At 35.9% G+C, this 8,496-nt stretch overlaps 1 pseudogene; it reads right to left on the minus strand.

Annotated features, from left to right (window-relative positions):
- Positions 1 to 8,496, minus strand: part of LOC102873858 — a 45,121-nt pseudogene that overhangs the window by 2,778 nt on the left and 33,847 nt on the right.

Consider the following 8,496-nt stretch of genomic DNA (forward strand, 5'->3'; position numbering starts at 1 on the left):
ATTAATATTAATAATATTATTTGTTTGTGTTACTCTACAAACATCTATTAATTGTGCTTTAAATTCTTTCTGCTCTGATCCTGAATTCTACTTCTATGAAATTCAAAGTCTGAAGATAATTTATTAGACTTAAATATTCTTTCCTAGGAAAATGACCATAGAACAGTTTATGTATTATTAAAGTGGTGAGAGACATGAGACATGACAAGATACCATAAAAAGGTTTTATTGGTATTTTAGACATATTAACATGGCATATACAAAATTTTAACAGCAGAGTACAAGTTTATTTCCATTTAAGGGTCAGTTATGGGTCAGTTCTGACTTAATGGCAAAGCAAAAACAACAACACTTTCTTGTTTAATGTTTAATTTTTGAACTTCATTAAATTTTACAGTATTTAATTCTTAAAGAGATAGAATGAGATGTAACTAGAGAAGAATGACTAGTTACTAAACTCTGTATTAGCCTCAGAAGTATTCAGAGTGAGTGTCTTCTGACAATCAAAACAAATAATCACAGAATCTCTGATTTCAGCAGTTCTTAAGAACAATATATATAACTTCTTTAATAAACTGAATTATATGGATAAACATTTAGATGTATAAAACATTGTGGGTAAATAACTGTGGTTACTACTCAGAGCAATGATTCCTCCCCGTGTCCTCTAATATTTCTTTTTAAATTTTATATTGGTTTCCATACAAAATTTGTATTAATTTTGTTTCATTATTTTATATTGGGTTTCACACATTGCTTTGTTCACATTGTGTTTCATATAATCATTCATGTACATTGTGCTTTATATAATTAATTGCCGTTGATTTATGCCTACTTTTGAGGTCCCCACTGGATCTTTCCTAATTCCTTCACCCCTCACTTCTAACCACCAAATTCTGCCATCCTACTGATTTCTCTCCTCCCCACATTCTACCTCCCTATCCCTGTCTCCTTCTCTTTTTGGACATTTATATACATCTTATTAGTTATCCTTTTCACAAAAAATAATCTTATGCAGTATTTGTTCTTATGAAACTGAGGTAGTTCACTCAGCATAATGACTGCTCTCTAGATTCCCTATGTTGTGTAGTATTTTTAGAAAAATTGTTGCTCCTTACTGCTGCAAAGTAATCCATGGTGTAAATGTACCATAATTTTTCTTTTCAATTCCTTTGCTTGTTGAAGGACATTTGGGCTGTTTCCATTGTCTTGCTATTGTGAATAATATTGCTACGAACACAGGTATACTAATCTCCATTTGTATCTTAGTACCATTTTCCTTCATGTATATTTATAACATTAAAAGAGCTGGATCATATGGGATTTCTATATTCAGCTTTTTTTTTTTATTTTCTACTAGTTTATTTACCAAATTTGAATATATTGTTTCCAAGAGCAAATTCTTTCAATTTCCCTCACCCTTCCACCCATCAAATTGTGCAAGCCCATAATTAATTGCCCCTCCCCCTGCATATCCTTATCCCTCTGCACCAACCTCTCCCACCCTTGAATCGTTATACTCATTCTACAATAATGGTTTTATACAATATAAACTGTGGTTTATATACAATATCACCTGTGATATTGTATATAAATGTGGGACTGAGTTAGTTCACTCAGCATAATGCTTTCCAGTCCCTTCTAAGTCAGGTAATAGTTGACAAAATTGTTGCTCCTGTCTTTGAGGAATCACGAAACTAGCTTTCAGAGCAGTTGTACCATTTTACAAATCCAGCAGCACTTTATGAGAGTTCCACCCTTTCCATTTCCTTTCCAACATTTATTGCTTGACATCTTGTTAAGATTTGCCACTACTAATGGGGTAAGATGGTATTTTATTGCGGTTTTGATTTGCATTCCTCTTAATGTGAGTGATTTTGAGTATTTCTTCATCTGTCTGTTGGACACTTGAGTGTCTTCTTTTGTGAAAAGTCTTTTCATGTGTTTTTGCCGATTTTGTGAATGAGTAATCATTTTTTTCCTTATAGAGAACATGTAGTAATATTTTTATTATTTATTATTACATATTTTATTATGATTTTCTTATAGTTAAGGAGCAATGCTGAATGGTGAAATAAGAAAAAAAAATGGCTTTTTTTCTTATCAAAAAGGCCCATTTCCTCCTGAGAATTACTTTACCATATTTTCAGTATCACAAGAGTTTTAAGTGCAGCTTTTGCTTGTAGAATAGAAGCTACTCAAAACAGTTCCCGTTTTGTGATGGATAAAGTCTTTCTCTCCCAACTTCTGTGGGCTGTCACCACATCTGACAGTTGTAAAAGTGACTCCCTGAAGAGCCGTTAGTCTTCTGCAGGTTCTAGAGGCTTCTTGGCAGAAACAAAGTTCATATTCAAGATTCCCCTACTCCCTCATTTTTTGTTGGACCAAATTTCTGAGAGACAAGGGCAAAAATTTCCAAAACATAAAAATGCTTGTTTCCATTAAAAGAAAAGAAAAAAATAATGTTGAATCAGCTGGTTATCACACATACAGAAGAAATCATAGTCATGCTTTTACGTGTTTGTTTTCCCTGCGTGTCAGCTGGTTGTTATGACAGAGATTTTGGCATGACACAGGCATTTGCACTGTCTGCTTCTTGACAAAAGAAAAATTAAAATAAGTGCATTATATAAGCCTGTGTAGCCACAACTTTAACTTGCTTTACATACTATTCAGTATTCATTTTTTCTGAAGCAGCCAAACTAAATCATGATTGATAATATCTTATAAAGTCAGGGAGCTCTGGTAGCTTAGTGGCTAGGAGCTACACCAACAATCCAAAGACTCATCACAACAAGCAACAAATGTTGGTTAGGTTGTGGAGAAACTGGAACCCTTATTCACTGTTGGTGGAAGAAATAAGTAATCTTTAAATTTTCATTACGTGATCTTTGTCTGAGAAGTCATTGTCTTATTCCCCAGCCCTTATAGTTTTTAGGTTTTGTTTTTACTCTATTGTAAAAAAGTGTTTGATGCACACAGGGATTTTATCTTTAGAAGACACTATTGGCCAATGTTTTCCTCTTCTAGTTGTATATTTCTGGCTCTATTTACCAGTCTATTTCTATTGTACACTAGGCCTTTAAAGTTTGGTCTCATTTTATTTCTTACGATCTTTATGGTTTTGGCCTTTATGCTTAGGTTTCTGACTCACCTGGAGTTGATTTTTGTGTATGCTGTGAGATGCAGATCTTGCTTCAGATCTCTGCAAGTAGATGTTAATTTGTTGAAGATGCCACATTATTGGAAAAGTTATCATTTCTTCATTTAATAGATTTTATTTCCTTGTAAAACACTAATTTAATGTAGGTAGATGGGTTGATCTCTCTTTATTAAGCAGTATTTCTAATTCATCTATTTGTTTCTAATCTGTATTTGCTTACTGAAAGTTGAGTACATTAAGTATTTACGGAAGAAACAAAGACTTACTCATCTTAAACATACATTTCCTCTTTTCACTTTCTAGCCTTCAGTATGGATTACACCTCAATATAAAGAAAGCAAAAATCATTACAACTGTCCCAATAAACAAAATCATAATGAACACAGAATAGAATGATGCTGTCAAAGATTTAATTTAATTTGATCCACAATCAACACTCATAGAATCAATTTTCATTATTGTTGTTGTTGAATGCCTTCAAATCGAACACAGCTCTTAGTGACCCTATGAACAAAAGACCTGAAGCTCCTCTATAACTATCGACATTTATCATAGTACTTAGAGTTGCTGGAGGCATGTTGTTTAGGAGGTGGATGCCACTCCTGCTTCCAAACCTGTCTTAATCTGGGAGATCCATCAAACACTGTCCACCATGAGTAACCATTATAGTATTTGAAACCCCAATGGTACAAGGTTCAGCATCACAGTAACCCCAGTTTACCACAGTACAGCAAATGGACAGAAGAGTGCTGTACTGCTTAGGAGAATTTTCTTCCAAAATATAATAACAGCCAACTTAAAATACAAAGGCCCTTCCTGATGTTTTGTTGACTCTAACAAAGAGGCTTAAAAAAAAGCTAACCCCAATACAGTATGTTGTTATGTGCTTTTGAGTCACCTGTGATACATAGTAACCCTATGTACAACAGCTCTGAAACCTTCCCTGTCTTAAGCCAGTCTCACTAACTCCAACACACCAACCCCCATCACTGCAGTTACTATATCAATCCATCTCATCTAGGTTCTTCCTCTCTTGTGCTGTCTGTCCATCCTTCTGAGTGTGATGTCCTTCTCCAAGGACCAATAGATACTGGCCACATACCCAAAGTAAGTGAGGTGAAGCTTCAAAATCCTAGCTTAAAAGGAGACATTTGCTTTCATCTTCTCCAGGACAGAAAAGTTTATATTCTTTGCTTTCCATGGTATGTTCGAGACTCTTCTGCAGCACCACAACTTGAAGCCATCTATTCTTCTGTCATCCTTAGTCATTGTCCAGCTCTCTAAAGCATAACAAGTAATTGAGAAGACCATGGCCCGGATTAGGTGCATCTTTGTCTCTTGGCAAACATTGTTACTCCACAGCACTCTGGAAAGGCCCCTGACAGCAGATTTTCCCAAAGCAATTCATATTTTGATTTGCTGACTACTGGTGTTAAGAGTGTTGATTGGGGATCCAAGCAAGCTGTAGTTGTTTACAACCTCATTGGCTTCTCCATCTACAATGGTGCTGCCAATTGGCCCAGTGGTGAGAATCTTTGTCTTCTTGATGAGCTTCAATCCATATTGACGACTACAGTGCTTGACCTTTTGCAGTCTTCAGATCTTCAGTTTCAGCAAGATTGTGTCATCAGCATGTCATATGTTATTAATGAGTCTTCCTCCAAAGTGATGTCACACTCCTCCTCATAAAGCCCTGCTTCCTGAAAGATCTTTTCTGCACACAGTTTGGAAAGGCATGCATCCCTGACACACTCCTTTCCTGATTTTGAACCATGCAGTGTTTCCTTGCTCTCTTCTGAGGACTGCTTCTTGGTCCAAGTACAGGTTTCACATAAGCACAATTAAATGTTCTGGGATTCCCATTTTCCTCAAGGCTAGCCACAATTTTTTGTGATCTACACAGTCAAATGCCTTTGTCTACTCACTGAAACATAGACAGACATTCTTCTGGTACTCTCCTCTTCCTGCCACGATCCATCTGACATTGGCAATAATGTCCCTAGTGCAGGGATTTCTTCTAAACCCAGCTTATATTTTTGGTATTACTCTGTTAATGTACTGTTCCAGAAGTTTCTGGATAATCTTCAGCAGGATTTTCCTAGTGTGTGATATTAGTGATACTGTTTGATAATTTCCACAATGTCACTTCTCCTTTTTTTTTGGAATGGGAATAAATACGAATCTCTTCCAGTCCGTTGACCAAGTAGTTGTCCTCCAAATTTCTTGGCACAATTTGGTGAGCACCTGCAGAACAGAGTCTGTTTGCTGAAATAATTCAATTGGTATTCCATCAATTCCTGAGGCTTTATTTTTTGCCAAGTCATTCGGAGCAGCCTGCACTTCCTCCTTCATCATCATTGCTTCTTACTCATATATTCTTTCTTGAAATTCTTCCATATCAGCCAGTTTTTGGTATTTTGTGTTTTTTTCCCCCAATGTATCTGTATATGTCTTCCATCTTCTTTTAATGCTTCCTGAATCATTCAATATTCTGTCCATAGTATCCTTAAGCAATGAAATTCATGGCAATTTCATAAGAAATGCGGAGTGAGTTCAGCCCTTTTGATTTTCTGACTCCAGCTTCTTACATATTTCCTTATAATATTTTGCCTTATTTTCCCAAGCAACTCTTTGAAATCTTCTATTCAGCTCCTTAACTTCTTGATTTCTTCTTTTTGCTTTGGTTTCTCGGTTCTCTACAGCAATATTCAGAGTCTCTTCTGATATCCATTTTGGCCTTTCCTTGTTATTCTTTATTTGTAATGACTTTTTGTATTCTTAATTAATGATATATTCTTGATATCTTCCCACAGCTTATCTGGTCTTCGTTCATTAGTGCTCAAGGCCTAAAACCTATTCCTGTGTTGGTTTTTAATTAATGGGGCATAGACTCAAGGTCAAATATTGATTCCTATGGATATAATTTAACCTTCTTTAGTTTCAATTTGAACTCGCATATGAGTATTTTATGGTCTGTTCCATAATCAGCACCTGGTCTAGTTTTCATTGCTAATACTGAACTTCTCCAACAGTTCCTTCCACAGATGTAATTGAGCTGATTCCTGTGCATCCCATCAGGTGAAATCCATGGGTATAGTCTGTGTTTATGTTTCTTATAAAAGATATTTGCAATGACTAAATCATTGATAGAATCAATAGCTAATATAAAATAGTATATTACACTGGGAAAATCCATTTCTATGGGCTTCTTTAATATGGTAAAGAGAAAAGATACCAAATTAAAGACTAATGTGTGTCTGATCAAAGCAAGACTGTATTAAATTATTTCATATGCATGTGAAAGTTGGAAAATGAATTAAAAAATACCTAAGAAAAAATATGGTGTTTCTAAATTATGATATTGATGAAGATAATCACATATACCACTAATTATCAAAAGGACAAATAAGTCTTTCTTGGAAGAAATCCACAATTCTCCTTAGAAAATAGGATGGTAGGACTTTGATATCATGTATTTGGGACATTTTATCAGCAGGGATCTGTCCCCAGTAAAAGACAACCTGTGTGCAAATGTGAAGATTAGCCAAATGAAGAAAAGACCTTTAAGGAGATGGACTAACATAGTAATTGCACCAATAAAATTAACTGATTAGATAATACATTATGGCATAAGCTTGGAAAGGAATTCTTTTTTTTCATAACATTACTATGAATGAGAGCTGACCTGATGGCAGCTAACAACAATAACACAATATATATTTGTAAATACTATGTTAATTATGTTTTTTCTGTTTAATATATTTTACTTATTTGCTATTGAGTCAACCACAACTCATAGCAACCTTATAAACAATGACTTTGAGCTTTGCCATATCTTGAGCCTACCTTATTGACTGTGACACATCTGCCCCTATTGGTACAGTCACTGCTAAGTCCATCTCAGCCAGGGTCTTCCACTTCCATACTGACCTTATACCCTTCTAAGCCTGAAGTCCTACTCCAACCCTGAGAAAATTGATGCCTTTGAGCTATGGTGCTGGAGAGGAGTATTGAGTATACCATGGACCGCTAGAAGAACAAACAGGTTCATCCTAGAGAGGGTGAGACCAGGCTGTTCCTTGGAGGAAAGGATTCTGAAGCCTCGTTTGATATACTTTGGACATGTTGCAAGGAAAGACCAGTCCTTGGAGAGGGACACCATGCTTGGGAGGGTGGAGGCACAGTGCAAGAGAGGAAAACCCTCAATAAGATGGATTGTGTGTCAGAGACAATGAGATTAGCACAGGTTAGAGTGGAGTTTAGAGCTGTTGTACATAGGATCGCTACGTATTGCAGGTAACTAATGGCGCATAACAACAACATCAGACAAAACTGGTTTCCCTAATACTACATATAAAATAGTTTTTCAATGTTTAACAGATAAGCTGCTACCATAGTATGACCCATAGTGACACCATGAAGAGCCAGTCTTAACCCTGTTCTGTGTTGTATCATCCTCATTATCTTTCACACACTAGAGACCTTTGCTGAAGTCACCATATTAATCTTTCTCATTGAGGGTTTTCCTCTCTTAACTGACCCTCTATTTTTCTGATCATAATGTCTTTTCCAAAGAATACCCTTGCCTAACACATGTCCAAAGTGTGAAAGATTAAGTTTTGTCTTATTTGCCTCCAAGGAGCACTCTGCCTTCACTTTGTCTAAGACATAGCTATTTGTTCTTTTGGCAGTCCATGAAATATTCAATACTCTTCTTCAGTATCATAACTCAAAGGCTACAATTCTTCTTCGGTAGTCCTTCTTCATTGTCCAGCTCTCTGATGTGCAAAATGTCACTGAAAAGACTATGGCCTGACAGGTGCACCTTAGCCTTCAAAATAACGTCATTGTTCTTCAGAATTTTGGAGAGGTCACTGATAGTTTTTCTTGTCCATCTCCTGATTTCCTGACTGTTGGTATTAAATGTGTTGATTGTTGATCCAAGCAAGATGAAATAATTGACAACTTCAATTTTTTTCTTCATCTATCATAATGTTGACTGCTGGTCCTGTGGTGAGAACCTTGAGTTTTCTTGATGTTGAGGTGTAATCCATACTGAAAGCTGTAGTCCTTGATCTTCTGCAGCAAGTGTTTCATATCCTCCCCACTTTCAGCAAACAAAGTTGCATCATCTGCATTAGCAGGTTGCTGATTAGCTTTTCTCCGATCCTGATGTCATATTCTTCTTCAAAGAGTCCAGCTTTGTGAATTATTTCCTCAGCATACAGATTGAAAAGGTATAGATTTAGATCATTTCTAATGTCTTGTCCTATTCCCATAGTTATTTTTCTATAAAAATTCTTACAGAGTTTCTTCATCCTTTTGTTTTTTTT

This window comes from Elephantulus edwardii, unplaced genomic scaffold (assembly GCF_000299155.1).
Source record: "Elephantulus edwardii isolate Elephantulus edwardi_28Jun2011 unplaced genomic scaffold, EleEdw1.0 scaffold00023, whole genome shotgun sequence".
Lineage (NCBI taxonomy): Eukaryota > Metazoa > Chordata > Mammalia > Macroscelidea > Macroscelididae > Elephantulus > Elephantulus edwardii.